Here is a 20,033-nt window from a genome sequence, read left to right on the forward strand (position 1 = left end):
ATAAATAAATTAAAAAAAAAAAGACAACAACCAAAACCCAAACAAATCAAGCACATCTATAAACCCATTCATGTAGGACCTAAAACACCTTCTAAGGCTAAACCAGCATCCAGCAGTAACTAAAGAAGAAAAGAGCACAGAGTGGTGAACTCATTATATGTTTCTTCTTTCCAGTTGGGTTTCAAACATTCCTGTTCACTTGTTAATTCATCCAGAGTTGCTACCCATCAGCAGGGTGTCAGCTCTAGCTCCTGTGATTAGGGTATGATTTCTAGCAATATATTTACAATAACAATTTAATTAAAGTAAAAGATCATAAGGCCAGTGGAGTTCATTATAATGGGTTCTTACCCATATTTGTATTCTATGGAGACTGTAACCCACCTGGTAGCAGTTCCTTTATCCTACCTCTTTGAAGCCACCTGCCAATTTAATTTACACATTCTGTTCTCATAAGAGGATACCTAGGAAAGGCAATTCTGTCCATGTGTATCAACATTGCATGACAGATACAGAGTGTTTGTAAGTCATTTGGTAAGGAAGGTATTCATCAATGAAGAGATACGTTGCTGTAATTTTTTCCTTATAATGCTGTATCACACTTCAAACTAGGAAAATACTTTCAAAGAGGCAAACTCTTATCATCATCATGAGTAGGATCCGCAAGGAGATGAGATGCAACTCTGGATAAGAAATAAAAAGTTATCAATGAATAAAGAGCCAGAAAGGCATCTGCTGACAAGGTGGCCTTTGTATCAGTGAAGGTTATTTTATACATGGGATCATTTTAACTTAGCAAAGGCTTCCCAGAAAGTGGGAAGTAAGGAGGTCACAGCCCAAGAACCAAGGAGCAGAGGCACACCAGTGAAGGGATGCAGGTTTAACATCATAGAGCTGAAAAGGAATTTCTGGGTCCTTTCAAGATTTATAGCAGCCTGAATATTTCTATGTCTTAAATTCTTTCTCAGGAAATGTAGAAGCATCAGTGGTTAACTTTTGAGATGAATGTTTGCCATTGGAAGTTTTCAAAGTTCTTATGTGTTTGGTTAGCTGCTTAGTGTTTGTGAAATGTGTTAGAGAGTTTTCTTATGTTAATTCTACTTAATGCTTTATGGCCAGAGTTCTTCTCTTTCCTTTCTACCCTCTCACCCTTCCTTCTTTTCAGAAACATGGAAAAACTATCATGTGCTAGTCTTCGCAAGTAGGTAGTGGGGATCATGGAGTCTGTGGTCTAAGAGGGAAATAAACACTAAACATGCAATGAATCAAATACCCTGTGAGTTAATTGCAATAGTGATCAAGTCCATGAAGGAGTTACTGGGGATGATGGTTGTGGTGCAAATCTGTGAAAGATTGTGCATCATTGCTTATGATGCTACATCTAGCACTGAGAAATCTCCATACCTAGAGAAAGTCAAATTGCCTTTATGGTATCTATCACATGATTATATTGAAAAGAGAAAATTCACAATAATTTTCATGGGTTTGAGATATTTCATTCTTGGACAAGAAAGTGAAGGGATGTCTAATGGGCTTATGGATGCTTATCCTAAATATTTTTCTTCCAAAATTATGTTACTTTTCTGTTGATTATATGACTTATATAGGCATGACTCTATTCCATTGTCTGTTTCAGGTTGTGAAATGACTGTAGGTCTGGGGACCAGAGCTATGCAATTTGTTTTCTTTGCACTGAGAGAGCTTCATACATGATTAGGTACTAAATGACTTTTTTATTCTAGGAATGATGGTTATTGAAGTTTTCCTATGAATTTGATTGATTGTCTAAATGATGCTTGGTTTTACAAAGATAATATTAATGACTATGTTTAATACAGTGTTAAGATTTTTCTTATGAGCTAAAGCTTCAAAAATTAGTAAGGAAGTCATAGATAGCATAACATTGTTTTTATGGTATGTCATAGGGCCATATGCTTATGTAGAGTTTATTATTTTAAGCTAAACTCCTGGGTGGTGGTGAGGTATGAGGGATAACCATGGAGTATAGCAAAATGTTAAATAGGTTATGTAAAAAGACATTAAAATTAAGCTTTAATAAATGTCACAAAGATAAGTAAAATCATGTTTTAAAGTGCTATAATTATCTGTATAGACAGTGAATCTTTTCTCATATAACTAGTAAGAAAATTGTAAAACATTTTTATGACCTCCTAGGCCTCGTATAAATATTATATGTTGATATATATTTTAATATATGTTATGTATTATTATGTATTAACATATATTAAGTACTATATATCGATAAATGTGCATTTATTAAAATCAGTAAAAATACAAACTTATTCTCTAAGAAAATAAGCAAAAGTACTCCTTTGACCAACAGTTAGATAAATAAAATATTTTGAAAACATTGGAGGTATTTTATAAATAGTAACCCTACTTAACTAATAGCTTTATATTTTGTGTTGCATATTATTTAAAATTCCAATGAAATTTTCTGGGACTTCTGAAACAGAGTTGAGTCTTGACTGTCACTGAAGTGTGATCTGACAGCAGCTTGGCATAAAGGGCGTAGGGCTGCTTCACCCTAGAGAGGCTGGCAGAGCTCTGCGCTTCCAGGTCTGCTGTTTCAGCCGCAAGCACTGTTTCGTTTAGCCATCCGAAAAAAGGTGTGAGAGCTGATCCATTCAGTATTCCTCTTTTTTCTCCCAGAGCTAAATCTTTTCTTATTTCCTTGTTCTGCCTCATAGCTAACACCCTTATCTGGGACTATTTGCTGTCAAAATTGGAAATCAATTTAGCTACTTTATTTAGAGTAGCATCTATAACACACATTTCCTTAGTTTAGGTTTTTTTTGTTTTGTTTTTTTCCTCGAGAGTGAATTCAGCTCAAATAAACCTAAACATTGTAGATAAACATTTTTCTCTTTTGAGGATTCTCTCCTCCAACTGTCAGAATTCACAATGGGGCTGTCTCATGTTTGCTGCTCATTTATTTGATTTAAAAAATTTTTTTATTTTTGCCTACTGAGAACACTAGCTTAAAGGAGGTCTTGATTTTTCTAGCTCTGTGGTGTTTACGTTTTCTTAATCAGGGTCTTTTTTTCAGCATTTGTTTGTACAGTAAATCTCCACAGCCTTTAGTTCTCTCATTTGTAAAAATATCATTTTTTATAGGTTGTAGAGATTAATTACCATGTAATCAGTGTTTAGCACAATGGTTGGCACATAGTATAAATACTCAGGAAAAAAGTTTTATAATTAAGTATGATGTTGAGTTTTTGATTTGAGAACCATAAAGGGAACATCCAAGTAAACACTACAGTCTATCTGATGGAGTAATTAAGAATCATTTGTGGATGTACTCAAATTTTAAGGAGCTCTGAGTTTTGGAATGTCAAGTAGAACAAGAAAGCATATAATAGCTTCAATAATAGTCTACCAGCAGATTCACAGCTAACATCATACTCAACAGTGAAAGCTGAAAGTTTTCCCTCTGAAATCAGAAACAAGACAACTATGCCCACTCTTGCCACTTTTAGTCAACTTTGTATTAGAAGTTCTACCCAGAGAAATTAGGCAAGGGAAGAAAATCAAAGGTGTCCAAATTGGAAAAGAAGAAGTAAGCTCTATTTGTGGATGACATATTATATATAAAAAGTCCTAAGGACTCCTCCAAAAAACAGTTAGAACTGATAGATTTAGTAAAGTTGCAAGATATAAAATCAATATGTAAAATCTATTGTGTTTCTATACACTAACAACAAACTATTGATTATGTATATGTGTGTGTATGTAAATGAATGAATTGAAAGTTTAATTAGAACGGGATATTTATATAGTTTTACATTAATGCCTCCCTGCCATTGAATACTTACTAACTAAAAAGGGAAAAGAGAGTACTTTGTAGAGAATCCTGGTAGACAGCACGTAATAATATGATCAAAGTTACCAGTACCACTAATAAAACAAATCAAAATGTATACAAACTTACAGGGTACAATGAGAACATAGTATCAGTTCTGTGATATTCCTGCCAAAGATTCATAACCTGAAATCTTATTGTGAGGCATATCAGACCAAGCCAAACTGAGGAACATTTTACAAAATAATTGGACTGCAATGTTCAAAAGTGTCAAAGCCATGAAAGTCAGGAGAAGACCAATGATCTCTTCCAGATTAAAAGAGAACTAAAAACAAATGCACATGTGATTCTGAAATAGCTGCTTTTGCTATAAAGGACACCACTGGGACAAATGCTGACACCTGAATGAGGTCTGAGGATTAGATGGCAGCAGTATATCCTTGTTACTTTTCTGATTTTGATGGTTGCATTGTAGTTTTAAAGGAGAATCTCTTTATTTTCAAGAAAATACACTAAAATAGTTAAAATCTTTAAGTGATTAAAGTACACTAAAGAATATACTGAAGTAGGGTAATAGAGCATCAGGATGGCAACTCATTCTCAGTGGGTTCAGAAAAAATAACATTTCTATCTCTTGCATCTTTTCTATAATTACTGATTATTTTATAATAAAATATATTTTAATTCTATTGTAGTCATATGTATTAAAGTTAAAGCTAATATCTGTTGAATACTCCTCTCATTCAGTCCTTACAGGAACCCTATGAGCTGGTGCTATTACCATCCCTACAGTACAGACTAGGAAATATAAGTGCAGAGAAGTCAGATAACTAACTCCCTCATATTTATATGGTGAGTAAGTGATGGAATTGTGTTTTGATCTAAGGCATTTTTTTTTAATGGCGAAACACTCGCTTGTAACTATTAAGCTTCCCTGACCCCTGGCATTTCAGACTTTGTTTATATAATCATATCAGTCATCCCCAAATACTTGCTATCATTTGGATCTGGGGACATTCTCTTTGATCGGTAGTTTTTATAACAGGTTTGTTTTCATCTATGAATCTCAGCATTTCCTAAGCCAGAGCTTCCCAATCTATATGCCATAAAATTGTAACTCATACACTGAATCAGTGACCCTTCAACCCTGGTTCAGAAGACACCTCAGGCCAGACCAGTAGGATCTGGGGCAACCACATCCTAAGGTCCAGGTTCTGTGGCCCCAAAGAAATAGTGCAGATATATCTTATTATTTTCTATGAATACCATGATCTGAAAAAGGGAAGCATTTTTAGGAAAGTATTCCCCTCTCCCTCAGCCTTTTCATATATTAGATGATGACCATATAATCACCTCTGTAATAAATTCATTGCTTTTTTTCTATAGGTACATATTCTTTAGAAAACCTACATCCAGTGGAATAGAAAATGAAAAGGAGAATCTATTTGGTTTTCCACTGGATATCCTGCTCTCTTCTCATTGCATAGACTCTATTTTGTTTAGGTTCTAAATATTTAGTTATTTTCACCCCTGGTGTTGCTGCATGCATTTATATATATGTACAACACATATACTTGTGTTGTCTTTTGTTTAATCAAGTTAAGATACAATTTTATAGATACAATTTTATAGTTGCAGCAGGTTGAAATATGATGCAATTGCCAGTTGACAAGTAGTAATGTGGTACTCTGTAGAACTATAAAAAGTACTGTAAAACACTTTTCCTGCACAACATTTTTTTTGTAGACTAGAAAATGTATTACTGCATTGCAGTGAAGAAATGATTGCCTTTCCAAAATATAATTTGGTAGATAATCATAATTTCTATTAAGCAAATGTTCAGACAATCCTGCATCTATCACCTTAAATCCACTTAAAATGCTTTCTACAGTTCCCAGATTGTATGAATAATTGTTATGTTTAATACAGAAACCAATGTTGATATCTCCCCTGATATTAAAATGGAAGTCTAATTTTAACTAATAATTCTGTCAGTGTTATAAAGTGACTAAAAGGGACCTAGTGCTGCTGGTTTATAATGAATGTATTACTCAGGGCTGCTTCTGAGTAGGAAAGTGATAATTAGAATAAAGAATCTTTTCTTCACAACTAAAATGTTAATGTCCTCCTTTTTTTCCCCCTGAAATTTCCAGTAAAGCGTTCTGTCTAAGAAGAGCAAGCCAACTTTAAAAGGGCTATGTTACAGAGATAAAGAAGACAAATGGTGCCGCGATTAGATACAAGCACCGAATAAAACAGTTTGTTGATGACTTTGTGTGGCCTTTATCTACTAATTGTGACTGGTATCTGGCAATGAATAAGGAATTGGTTACCTTTAATTTCTTGCCAGAAATATATTTTTCTTTTTCAGTAACTAAGAGAAGTAGGGGTTAAATTCATACAGATAGAGTCAATATATCTGTTCGAAGGCAACAGCTAACTCTTCAAAAATAATAAATTATGGAGAAATTAGTAAGCAATGTAAATGAATGGAGGCTAAGAAAGTTATAGACAATGTTGCAATTTCTTCTCCAAGCACTCTTATAGATTGACAGAAGTGTGTTTCTTGTAGTTTTGTTTTCCTCTATAAAGGCTATGTCTTTGTGACCTAGAGTGTAAAAAGAAAAAATAAATCAATTATCTGATTCATTTGTGAAATACTTCCTTAGCCCTGACTATGGGTCAGGTGCTAGGAAGTAATTATCAACAGGACAGCCACAGTCCCTGCGTTCAGGATGCTCAGATAACTTAGAGATTGATGGAAGATAAAGACATATTAACAGACAACCAATGCGGGGGGATAAGTGCCAGGCCAGAAGGGGCACGAAGAGCCCTGGGGAGCAACGTGATCGAGGTATTAAACACTGACTAGCAGTGTTGCAAGTGTCTGGTTGGAAGTCACAGAAATCTTTCCTTGGAAAGGGATGGTTGATCTCAGGGGGAAGGAGGAAGCAGTGTGCATGGTAGCCTGCAGGCCAGAAAGGGCACAGTCTGTTTAGGAAATTAAAGTAGCGTGGCCAAGCTGGATTTTCCATTTTTTTGACACTCTACTAGTGTACATGTTTTAAATTACTATAGGCTTCTTTCTGCATTGAATTTATTCTATGGCCTTTTCTTCTTATGGAAGCTGCTGGGATAGATTTCATGGCTCTTCAAGGTACCTCTGGTACCAAGAGGTGACAGGTTGGGGTTTTAAACTTCCAATTTGCCAGTACATATCAGAGTCCTTGAAGCTGCCACAAGATCACAGAGTTCACACTCACACTGGGAATATGCTCTGTTGTCAGGCTCACACTCCATCCCCCTCTCTCTTTGTGTGAACCACACCACTTCTTATAGGACATGTGTTATTAGGATGAAGGCAGGGAAAGATATTGTAACGTGAAACAAATAACCTACCTAAACTTCTATTGGAGTGTAATTCTTTGACCTGATTTGAGATGAGACACTCTTTTCCTTGTGTTCAGTGAGCCAGACTGATGATCACCACAGCAGTACATGTGAACTGCATTTCAGTGTCCCTTTAGTTTCATCCTGACCATTCCAGGGGTCTTCAAAGAGGGTCTCCCATCCTCACAGTCCCCTGGGTTTCCATATACATTTAAGACCTCCCTGAGTTCTGTTCCATCTTTTAGTAGCAGTTATTTCTAAATTCTGCTCTAATACCAATATGGTAACCATGCCATCAGTGTTTGCTGGGGACATTGCTATTGCTTCCAGCACCCATTGACATCAATGCCGAGGCTGAGGATGCCCAGCTATGCTACTGCTTATTGTGACCAAAGCTGTAAGAATGTTCTTCTGTTGTTTCCTAGGGAGGAATTACCACACTATTAGTCTTGAGATCACATTTGAATTTTTGGTCGTCCACATCCTACTCTTGACTAAGAAATGACATTGTTGATTTAAACTTTCCTTGTGATCATTTAGGTGCCACTACTAATCCATACCTCTGAGGTCTACTGTTATGACGCTTTTTAAAAAAATATTTTTAATTTTAATAATGTATCACATTTAAACCAAAATATAATCAATTCAACATGTAATCAATATTTAAAATGATTTTTGTTATACTTTTAAATCACTTTATTTAGGTATAACTGATATAACAAAAAGCTATACACATTTAATATATGCAATTTGAATTTGGAGTTATGTATATACCCATGAAACCACAGTCCAATGTATGAACATACCCTTTATCTCCAAAAGTTTCCTACTGTCCATTTTATTTATGAAGATGATGATAACATAAGACATACTTTGTTAGCAAATATTTAAGCATAACAATACAGTAATGTTAACCATAGGCAATAAGCTATATTGGTCCCTAGGTCTTATCTTGCATAACTAAAACTTTATACCCCTTGACTAATACCTTCCTATTAACCCCTCCCCTGATCCCTGGCAACTACCATTCTAGACTTTGCTTATATAAATTTGACTATTTTAGATTCCTCATATAAGTGATATTATGTGGTATTAGTCCTTCTATGTCTGGCTTATTTCACTTAGCATAATGTCCTCTAAGTTCATCTTTGTTGTTACAAATAGCAGGATTTTCTTCTTTATATCAGTATTCATTTTAGGTATACAGCATAGTGGTTAGATAATTATATACTTTAGAAAGTTTTCCCCCTGATATTTCCAGTACCCAATATTATTGTAAATAATTTACAATATTATTTACTATGTTTCCTGTGTTATATTTTACATCTCCATGACTGTTTTGTAACTACCAATATGTACTTATAGATCCCTTTATATGATGTTATTTTTCTATACATGCAGGACCTTCTTTTTAACATGTTAAGTTTATCTTGTTATATTTGGCTCAACATTCCAAGCTATTCTGAGCTTATTGAGTTCTGAACGTAAACCGGTTGTCTTTGGTACCCTTTCGTTTGTATCACCTAATAATTGGACATACATTCTTTTCTTTATCCAACTTATTATTTAATTCATTGAGCAGTGCAGAGCAATAGATGAACTCTTGACAGTGACACCAGCTCAGGTACAGTGACCTAGTTCAGCTTGAAGCCAGTGCTCATTATAGCAAGTGAAATAGCTAAGGGTTGACATGTAGATGAGGCTGGGTTTCTGGCTTTGGCTGGTGCTTAGTGAGCAACGATTGATTCTATATCCACCACTTCAAAAATCTCAAAACACTGTGCCCACTAGTTCTCTCCTCAACTTTTCTTGACATATGGATATTCTTGTTATGTCTCTTTCTATGGAAAATGGGGCAAATCAACAATTCACAACCTTTTAATAATAGTTGTCCTCAGTGATACAAGGTATCTCAAAGTGAGTTATTTGTTCATTTCCCCTCAATGAGTTCAGCTGAGTACAGTGGACCCCTCTCATGGAGCAAGGAGAAATATATCTATAAACTTAGTGTTTCATGAGCTGTTTTTCTGTGAGGTATGGTTTTTCTTGCTCAGTTGGGTGCACATAGTTTATTGTGGGTTCTCTCAGTAACATTCACTTAAACTTTGGCAACATGTGAGGCTTTGGACAGGGCCTGGCATAAAAACCTCACATTTAACCCTCCAAATGCTCACTTCTTAGAATTGTTCAAGGATCAATGTCATTGTGACCAAGTAGAGTCCAGGCCAGTGGCTATGAGCTGATAAGTTGGGATAGAATGTTTTCCAAGTATACCCTGATGATTTTTTCTAGAGATAATGCAAATTGCCAGACTCTTCTCTCCACTACTGTCTGTGGGGTAGGGAAATCAACTTAGCTCCCCTTTCCTAGGTCTTTTCTAGAAGGTGCTGAAGGATCCACAGCAATCTAGTGGAGAGGTTATCCTTAATACAATATGCATTTCATGGACCTCATACAAAAAAATGCTGATTCCAAAGAACTGAGGTGGAGACTGAGAATCTTTGTTTTTAAACAGCTCCCTTCTTGATTATGTGGCTCAATCATGCTTGTGAACTAATGACTGTATATCCAGTCAGGATACCATTTTTCTCAGATGGGCTATTTTTGCATTTCCAGGAGGCTCCATGTGTACTGAAGTACATTTCAGTGGCTCCTGTTCACACTGGGAACAGTTCCCTTGGTCGTAAATTCAATCACCCATCCATTGCTCTAGTTCCATTAATGCAAGGTAAGCCTCTAGAAATGGAACACCTTAACATCTCAGAACATACTCCTCAACTCAACTCTTTTCATATGATGAGTACTATTATTTTTCTGTTATATGTATATTTTATATCTCTCACTTTATTCTACAAAAATAATTGTGCAGATAAAGTGTTTATTAATTGTTTATTTAATTGAGTTTAATACCATTGAAGGTTATGGGGGTGAACAATGCTTACTTTCTGTTTCTTATTCTTTAGTATTATGATTATTGTTAATGTTATATTAATATAATGCTTCTCATTCTCTCTGCATAAATATTTTTTTGTGTTAGGTTTTTGCATAATACTGGCTCAGGCTTTGGTCTTTTCCAAGCAGAGATAGAGTTATTAAGGAGATTGTTTTGGGGAAGGGTAGGCAATCATCAAACTTATTTATGCTTTCTGCTTGTGTCAGGATGTAAATACAGATCTCCACAGGTGAAAGGATAGCTTCTACTGAGTTATCTAGTCCCCTTTTTTTATGCCAGATAATAAATCTTAAGTTAATTTAATTTTCAAACTTATGATTTTAGGTATACATTAAAGTGGGAACCTTTTGGAACACTTATTTTGTGGATCTTGGGAGGAGTACTAGAGGACACAGGATAGAGCTCTGACATTTTCTGTAGCTCTGTGGCTTATACATTTTGTCTTCTCCATATAAGGTCATACCATAGGCCCAAAACTCATCTTGAAGAACATTAGCTTTGCTTTAAAGACAAAGGTCTTAATTATCAGACATGCTGACAGTTTTTACTGGTTCTCTATTCACCATTAATAAAATCTTTATTGTGGCTGGGGAATATAATATTTTTGAACTTTTCTTAATGCTTTTGATCTAAGAAAACTATTTAACATAACAAAATATTCTCTCTTTTCTAAGTAGAATGATATTATTGTGAGATGTCCTATTTGGTTCATTTTTACAAACAAATAGAAAGTATTGTCTAATAAATTAAAATCTAGGCTAGTTCAATAACAGATAATCAGCACATAGAAGTAATTAAATTCAGTAAATGGCTCATATAGTCCAGAAATTAATACAAAACTTATAAAGCAGTGTTATTTCTGTCAGGAAAGTGCAGTCAATGTTTATAGCATATCCTCATAGTCAAGTAATATAATGGTCTCTGGGCTAGTAAAGAAAGAATTTCATAACAGCTTTAAGAAGTAATTCATAATTGTCCAAAACAATTTTAGCAAAAAGTGTCCTATGCCATGATAACATTTAGTGCATTCTGAACTGGCCTCATAAGATAATGTAAAACTCTCTGGAAGTAATGTTCTTTCATTGTCTGTTTCTACTGTCTATGTTTCTATTTGCAACAATCAATCACTTTTTCTTTTTTTGTGTTAAGAAATATCTTCTTGTTCCCAACCTTTAAGTCAATCTGTGGCAAGGCCCCTTTATGTAGTCCTTGAAAATATTACTTGCATATAACATTTGGATATTTCTGTTAACCTGAGACATGAAAACAAATTTAACTATTGAGAGTTAAATTCTGTAATGTAAAAGGACAGTGTCAATCTTATAAAACAATCAAGTGACATTGACTACATTAAGATATGATGTCTGTACAGAAGGTATCCAGCCACATAATCTGAAAAATAGAGACACTTATTGAAGAATATACAAGATACAAGAAACATTGTACACAGGACAATGATAACTTAGTCCCCTTCAAAGTAGGCACCTTGGCACCTCACACAGTTCTCTCAATTGCCATCGGCTGCCTCGTCATATTTTCCTGAATCTTATCAACTATTTGAAATCGCTTCCCTTTCAAAGGTGATTTCAGTTTTGGGAAAAGGCAGAAGTCACAGGGCACCAAATCTGGGCTATAGGAGGGCTGAGTCACCTGAGTGATCTGATGTTTCACAAAAAATCTGCACGGGACATGATGCATGAGCAGGTGTATTGTCATGGTGAAGTTGCCAATCACCAGTTGCCCATAGATACGGCCTTCTGAATCATCTGAGTAGTTTCTGTGGAGGAATGTTCAAGCTTCACACGAAATTTGATGCAGACTCATTGCTCTACTCGCTCAGTCATTTTGAATGCAACAGCCACACAGTACACATGCTCACTCAACACCCTCTACCACCTCCACTGACTAGTACAGTGAAGTTGTCAGTGTTCGTGCATGTGCATTCCAGTCCACCCTCCTTGGCTGCCAGGTTACACTGATGTTGTGAAAACTGTTCTCATTATATTAACTATTGCTGGACTTTTTTCAGACAGACCTCATATACCTCTCTTGAAACTAGCCCAATTGCTTTTCTATAGTTTGTATAGTAAACTATATTGGATATGTGTTAAATGACTTTTGTACAATTCACACACACACAAAGCAGATTTAAACTGATATGCTTATATTTGTTTCTTCTTTGATGCATCAGAAACATTAAAATGCCCTAATACCACATTAACTCAAAAATGACAAAATTGACTCTAATCATCTTTGCATCTGTGGAATTGATAATAATAACTAAATGCTGTACAGTTATTTACACTGCATTGACTTCCAAATGAGAATGGAAGGGATGAAAAAGATAATTATCCAAGTGGAAACAATGGCCTCATAGTATAATGTAATTTTCTATTAAAAATTGTAATATTTGCATCACCATAAAAATTCACTTCAGAGGTGCCATTATCTTTGAATCACCTGCCTGTGCCATCAGAGTTGATGAGAACAGAGGCAGCTTAATTGTCCTTTTTTTCCCCCTGCATAATGAGTTTAGAAAACAGTAGAACATAACCCTTTCCATTGTTCCTGCTGGAGGAGGCCCTGGCCTTGGCAGTAAAGCCTGCATGCTGAGGAGGGTGCTAACATGATGTACTGCATCCAACAGATGTGACGCACTTTGTGCTCCACTTTCCAGCCAAATCTGAAGGATTATTCATGGCAAATTAGATGGTAAATGCAGATAGGATTTTTAATATTCCTGCTGTCCACATTTTTCCAGTTGTATAAGGGGAGGATGATAACGAGGCTTGGGGAGGCTCGGTCCTTACTCATCATCATATGGACAACCTTGAAAATCAGAGAGGAAAAAAAAAATCATTTGTGCCCTCTGTGCATCCCTGAAGAGAGTAAGGCTGGTGCAAATGGATTTGCAAAAAGGCTCCTGCTACCTCATGCTGGCAGCGTAATTGCTTTGGTAGTACTTTTGCAGAATGACTTGTCTGCTGCAAGAATGATATCTCAAATTCCCGGTGTATATTTTAACTGTGTCACAATTCAGGAAGAAGTAATACAAGAGTATGATGGTGGCTGCAGCATCGACCATTCTCTTTGTTTTCTACTCTGCCAATCCTTCTTGCTCCAATCCTGCACGAGTCTCCCATCACAGCTTCTTGACTTAATGGGCAAACATCTTCCAGACTCAGCAAGACTGTGTAATTAACATGTTTATCATGTACTCTTTATCCATGTTATGTGTTTAGTTCTCATGAAGACATTGCCCTTTGGAGTCCCACTGTCTTTGCTATAGAGTGCAGAGAGGTACTCAGTTACAATGCTTTTAATGTCAAGTTTATTCTAACACAGTGTATTATATTTTATAAACATCTAAGGTATTCTAAATATGTTAAACATTTATGGATCTATTATCTGAATGATTGTATTCATGTGTTGACTATACCTCACTAGATAGGACAGTGCTACTTTTAAGATCCATTCTTGATATTTATTGTTACATTTTTCTTTTTCTTTTGCAATGCTCACAGTCTATTATTTTTGATAAATTAGAAAGTTAGAAATGTACCTTAAATTTCTTCTGTGACAACAGTGTCAGTTTGTCCGGCAATATCCATTTTTCTTTTCTTCCAAGGTAATAGAAACCCCTATTTTTAGGTAGGTACATAATTGATTGGCATTACAACTACATTTCCCCATCTCCCATACATCTAGGTATAACATGTAATTAGTCCTTATCAATGAAGTGTAAGCAGAAGTGCCATTTGATGGTTTTTAGGGCATTCCTTAAAAGAGAACAAGGGTATGTCTTTTTCTTATTCTATGTCCTTTCATTTATCCAGTTGCCTTGGAAGCAGATGTGAATAAAACCTGCCATTTGGAAGCAGATGTATGGGATCCTGAGGAATGGTTGGCCAGAGAGCTTAAAGGAGCTAGATTCCCTCAGGATTCAGTGAAGCATAGTATAAGGTCTAGACGGTCAATTTCCAGTAGATTCCATGTCAGTGACTGCTGCATGATTTCTAAGCTCTGTACGGCAGGTGCTGAAATTAGAACTGGAATTGGGATATATGCCACCCCCTCCTTCTAGATTCCAGAGAACATAGTATGGGAAGTAGGGAAACAGGGTAGATAAACAGAAATACAGAATGTGAAAACACCTCAGACATTTCCTGTGCCTTATGGGCTTTCAGGAGAAAGATGTTCTGGTCTTGTTTCAGAAGGTAGTATCAGAAGATAATTAATTACAAATAACTCATTTTGTGGTTTAATTACTTAGGCTACAAAGAGAGTAATGGCATTTGTGGCCTCCTAGCATATATTTATAAAATAAATGGCTAATTATCATTTAATGCAAGGGTGGGTCCACAACCTAGGGCTGTGAGCAAAACTCACCTGAGCTCCACCTCCTGTCACTGCCCCCTGCTCCCACTCATCTCCCACAAAACCAGTCCCTAGTGCCAAAACGGCAGGGGACTGGTGATTTAATGGAATGATTCTATTCCATATTTTCTTGATGACATCCTTGGAAACATCTATCATTCTAATTGCTTTCTAGATTATGCTGCACAACTGTAATCTTGATAATATTTTTTCAATGTACTACTCCATTTACATCATTGTTTATGGTATCCCATGTCTTTTTCTCCCTGTTTTCCCCTGTTTGTTTGTTTGTTTGCTTTTGGTTAGAGTAATTGTTTGAATAGTATCTTGACTTTTAAAATTATTTTTATTGTATTCTTCCATTAACATTTAAACTCCTTATACCCCTTCCCCCAATCACCACACTGTTGTCCATGTTAATGAGTCCTTTTTACTTTTTGCTCAATCCCTCCACCCTATAAGCTCCCTCCTACCAATAGCTGTCAGTCCTGTTCCCTTTGAGTCTGTCTCTATTTTGTTTGTTAGTTCAGTTTGTTCATTAGATTCCACATATGAGTGAAATCATATGGCATTTGTCTTTCTCTGACGGGCTTACTTCACTTAGCATAATGTTCTCCAGGTCCATCCATGCTGTTGCAAAGGGTAATATTTTCTTCTTTTTTATGGCTGAGTAGTATTTAATTGTGTAAATGTCCCATAGTTGTTTTATCCACTCATCTACTGATGGCCATTAGGACTGCCTTCGTATCTTGGTGACTGTAAAAAATGCTGCAATGAACATAGGGGTGCTTTTTAATTAGTGTTTTGAGTTTCTTTGGATATATTTCCAGAAGTGGGATCACTGGGTCGAAAGGCAGAGCCATTTTTAATTTTTGGAGGTATCTCCATACTGCTTTCCACAGTGGCTGCACCAGTCTGCATTCCCACCAACAGTGCAAGAGGGTTCCCCTTTCTCCACATTTTCACCAGCACTTGTTTGTTGATTTATTAATGATAACCATTCTGAAAGGTGTGAGGTAATATCTCATTGTACTTTTAATTTGCATTTCTCTGATTAGTGATGTTGAGCATCTCTTCATATGTCTATTGGCCCTCTGTTTGTTCTCTTTGGAGAGGTGTGTTCAGATCCTTTGCCCATTTTTTACTTGGATTGTTTGTCGAGTTTTATAAGTTCTTTATAAATTTTGGCTATTAATCCCTTATCAGATGCAGTGATTAATATGTTCTTGCATTCTGTGGATTGTCTTTTTATTTTGTTGATGGTCTCCTTTGCTGTGAAAAATGTTTTTAGTTAGATATAGTTCAATTTGTTTATTTATTTTTTTGTTTCCCTTGCCTGGGGAGATATATCAGATAAAACATTCCTATAAGCAATGTCTGAGATTTTACTGCCTATGTTTTCTTCTAGGATTTTTATTGTTTTGGATCTAATATTTAAGTCTTTAATCCATTTTTAATTTATTCTTATGTGTGGTGTAAGAAGGTGGTCTAGTTTCTTTTTTCTGCATGTATCTCTCCAATTTCCCCAAAACTATTTATTGAATAAACTATCTTTAGCCCATTGTGCTTGCTTCCTCTGTTGAATATTAATTGACTATAATGGTATGGGTTTGTTTCTGGGTTCTCTATTCCATTGATCTATGTGTCTGTTTTTATGCCATTACCATGCTGTATTGCTTACTATGTGCTTATATTATAATTTGATACCAGGTAGTGTTATTCCTCTAACTTTGTTATTTTTTCTCAGGATTGTGGTTGCTATGTGGTTTTTTTTTCTTCTTTTTTGTGGTTCCATATACACTTTTGAAATATTCCTCCTACTTCTATGAAATACAGCATTAGAATCTTGATAGGAATTGTGTTGAATCTATAGATTGTTTTGGGTAGTTTTAATAATATTAACTCTTTCTATCCATGAACATAGTATGTGCTTCTACTTATTTGTATCTTCTTCAATTTCTTTCTATAGTGTCTTATAATTTTCTGAGTACAGGTCTTTTATGTCCTTGGTTAGGTTTATTCCTAGGTATTTCATTCTTTTTGAATCAATTGTGAATGGAAATGTTTTCTTAATTTCCCTTTCTGATAGTTCATTATTGGCATATAAAAATGCAACTGATGGGACTTCCAGCCAAGATGGAGGTGTAGAGAGACACATTGCGTCTCCCTCCACAAATAAGAAGAAATGCAACTACCTCAAAACTAGAAACAACTAGAAGTTCCAGAAAATTAAACTGCATGAAAATCCAACAGACAAAGATATGAAGAAGAAATACTCATCCTGACAGGTAAGAGGGGTAGAGCCATGGCTGGAGAGGACGCGGTGTGGTGGTACCAGTAGTGGCGGCGGCAGAAAGCGCAGTCACACATTTTTAAATAGTCAGGAGGGACAACTTGGAAGCATTCTCAGCACCTCACTGGACCTCGAAGCTCACAGTCCCAGCACTGGGGAAAATCAAGCTTCATTGCTTCTGACTGTACAGACCAGTGGGGGTTGGGGTGGCCCAAAAGGGTGAACAGATCAAGGTTCCAGTGGGAGAACTAAGCGGCGACGAGATAGCCAACCTAACAGATGAGGAGATAGACAACATAACAGATGCAGAATTCAAAACACTGGTGATAAAGATGCTCACAGGCTTGACAGATATGCTGGAGTATGGCAAACACATAAGAGAAGAAGTGAAGGCTATGATAAGTGAAATGAAGGAAAATACACACAAAACCAATGGTGAAGGGAAGGAAACCAGTGTTCAAATCAATGATTTGGAACATAAGGAAGAAAAAAACAATCAACCAGTGATGAATGAGGAAGCAAGAATTGAGAAAAATGAGGAAAACTTCCCACATTTTGTGAAAGAGATGGACATACAGGTCCGGGAAGCACGGAGGGTCCCGGGTGAGCTGGACCCAGAGGGGGCCATACCAGGACACATCATGACTGAGATGCCAAAGGTGAAAGATAAAGACAGAGTCCTAGGAGCAGCAAGAGAGAGGTGGAGAGTTGCCTACAGTGGGTGCCTATCGGACTATCAGCTGATTTCTCAGAGGACACTTTGCAGGCAGGAAGGGAGCGGCAAGCAGTATTCAATGTGATGAAAGGCAATGTACAACCAAGATTACTCTATCCAGCAAAGCTATCATTTGGAATGGAAGGGCAGATAAAGTGCTTCCCAGACAAGGTGAAGCTAAAGGAGTTCATCATCACCAAGCTATTATTATATGAAATGTCAAAGGGACTAACTTAAGAAAAAGAAGATCAAAACTATGAACACTAAAATGACAAACTCATAACTATCAACAACTGAATCTAAAAAACAAAACAAAATTCAAATAAGCAAACCAGAATAGGAACAGAATCATAGCTATGGGGATCATTTGGAGGGTTATCAGCTGGGAGGGGAATGGGGGAGAAATGGGGAAATGGTGCAGGGACTAAGAAGTGTAATCAGTTAGTACAAAATAGACAGGGAGATGTTAAGAATAATATAGGAAAGGGTGAAGCCAAAGAACTTATATGCATGATCCATGGACATGAACTAAGGGGGGTGGGATTGCTGGAGTGAAGGGGGGTACTGGGCAGAGGGGAGCAAAGGGGAAAAAATTGGAACTACTGTAAGAACATAATCAATAAAATATACTTAAAAATGCAACTGATTTCTGTAGATTAATTTTGTATCCTGCTACTTTGCTGAATTCATTTATCGGTTCTAGTATTTTATTGGTGGAATCTTTGGGGTTCTCTATGCATAGTATCATGTCATCTGCAAATAAAGACAGAAAGACAGTTTTACTTCATTCTTTCCAATTGGGATGTCTTTTATTCTTGTATGATTGCTTTGGCTAGGACTTCTAGTACTATGTTGAATAAGAGAGGTGAAAGCAGGTATCCCTCTCTTAAATAATATCTTTAAGAAGAGCACTTGGGCCTTGCAGACGCCGCCGCCGCCGCCACCGCCCCGGATATTCCCGCATCCAGCCATGGTCAACCCCACCGTGTTCTTCGACATCGCTGCCGACGGCGAGCCCTTGGGCTGCGTCTCCTTCGAGCTGTTTGCAGACAAAGTCCCAAAGACGGCAGAAAACTTTCGTGTTCTGAGCACCGGGGAGAAAGGATTTGGTTATAAAGGTTCCTGCTTTCACAGAATTATTCCGGGATTTATGTGCCAGGGTGGGGACTTCACACGCCACAATGGCACAGGCGGCAAGTCCATCTACGGGGAGAAATTCGATGATGAGAATTTCATCCTGAAGCACACAGGTCCTGGCATCTTGTCCATGGCAAATGCTGGACCCAACACAAACGGTTCCCAGTTCTTCATCTGCACGGCCAAGACCGAGTGGCTGGATGGCAAGCATGTGGTCTTCGGCCAGGTGAAAGATGGCATGGGTGTTGTGACAGCCATGGAGCGCTATGGGTCCAGGAATGGCAAGACCAGCAAGAAGATTACCATTACTGACTGTGGACAACTCTAATACATTTGATGTGGGTTTTATTTTAACCACCAGACCATTCCTTCTGTAGCTCAGGAGAGCACCCCTTCACCCCTCTCTGCTTGGAAATGTTCTGTAATCTTCGTGCTCTCGCCGCAGTTCATTGGGTTTCATATTTTCCTTACCCCTTCCAAGTCTAGCTGGATTGCAGAGTTAAGTTTATGATTATGAAATAAAAACTAATCAACAACAACAAAAAAAAAAAAAAAAAAAAGAGCACTTGGCTGGTAAACTTTTGTGTTCCTTTCATGTCTGAAAATACCTTCATTTTTTTCCTTTATACTTGATTCATAGTTTTGCTAAATAGGGGACATATATTTGTATAATCAAAATAATTTTTCTTCAGAATTCTGATGATGCTGTCTCACTATCTTATAGTATTGAGAATAAGGTTGTTGCTGTTCTCACTTGTAATCATTTGTAAATATCTCTCTGTCCCATTTCCTTCTTCAGAACTCTTACTGTCTTCTTATCCCAAGTGTTCTTACATTTTATGATGAAGACTCTGGTTGGGTTCTTTTTCTTTCTTTTTCATTGGTTCTACTTAGTACTAGGTAGCAGCGTTCAGTTGAAAGATTAAGATTTCAGTTACTCTTCACCTTGGAGAAAATTTCTTCTCTTATTCTACTGATGATTGCGCCTCTGTTCTACCCTCCTTTTAAAATAGAAATTCTATTACTTTGATTTCCTGAATTACTCTTATAAAAATATGTGTCATTTTAATTTTCTCTTTTTACTCTGTGGCTTGCAAGATTTCTGAAACTTTATTATCTAGTTCAATAATTTCTTTCTTGATCATCATATATACTTTTAGGCTTTTATTTTAAAGTGGTTCTCTGGTGCTTAATTTGTCCCAGTTTCCTCTACTCTGGGTTAATTTTCTATTTATCATGGTCTATCACTTCATGGCACTGTTTTTCATAATTTATCCTGTGATCACATATAGTCTATGTTTTAGAATAAAAGCATTTATTAGTTATATCATATGGAAAGTGG

At 36.5% G+C, this 20,033-nt stretch overlaps 1 pseudogene; it reads left to right on the top strand.

The window, feature by feature from the left end:
- Window positions 1–18,486: 18,486 nt before the first annotated feature.
- LOC150001595 (peptidyl-prolyl cis-trans isomerase A pseudogene) lies at window positions 18,487–19,163 on the top strand (annotated as a pseudogene).
- The last annotated feature ends 870 nt before the right edge of the window (window positions 19,164–20,033 follow it).

Source organism: Furipterus horrens, unplaced genomic scaffold, assembly GCF_987537825.1.
Source record: "Furipterus horrens unplaced genomic scaffold, mFurHor1.1.pri manual_scaffold_9, whole genome shotgun sequence".
In the NCBI taxonomy this organism is placed as follows: Eukaryota; Metazoa; Chordata; class Mammalia; order Chiroptera; family Furipteridae; genus Furipterus; species Furipterus horrens.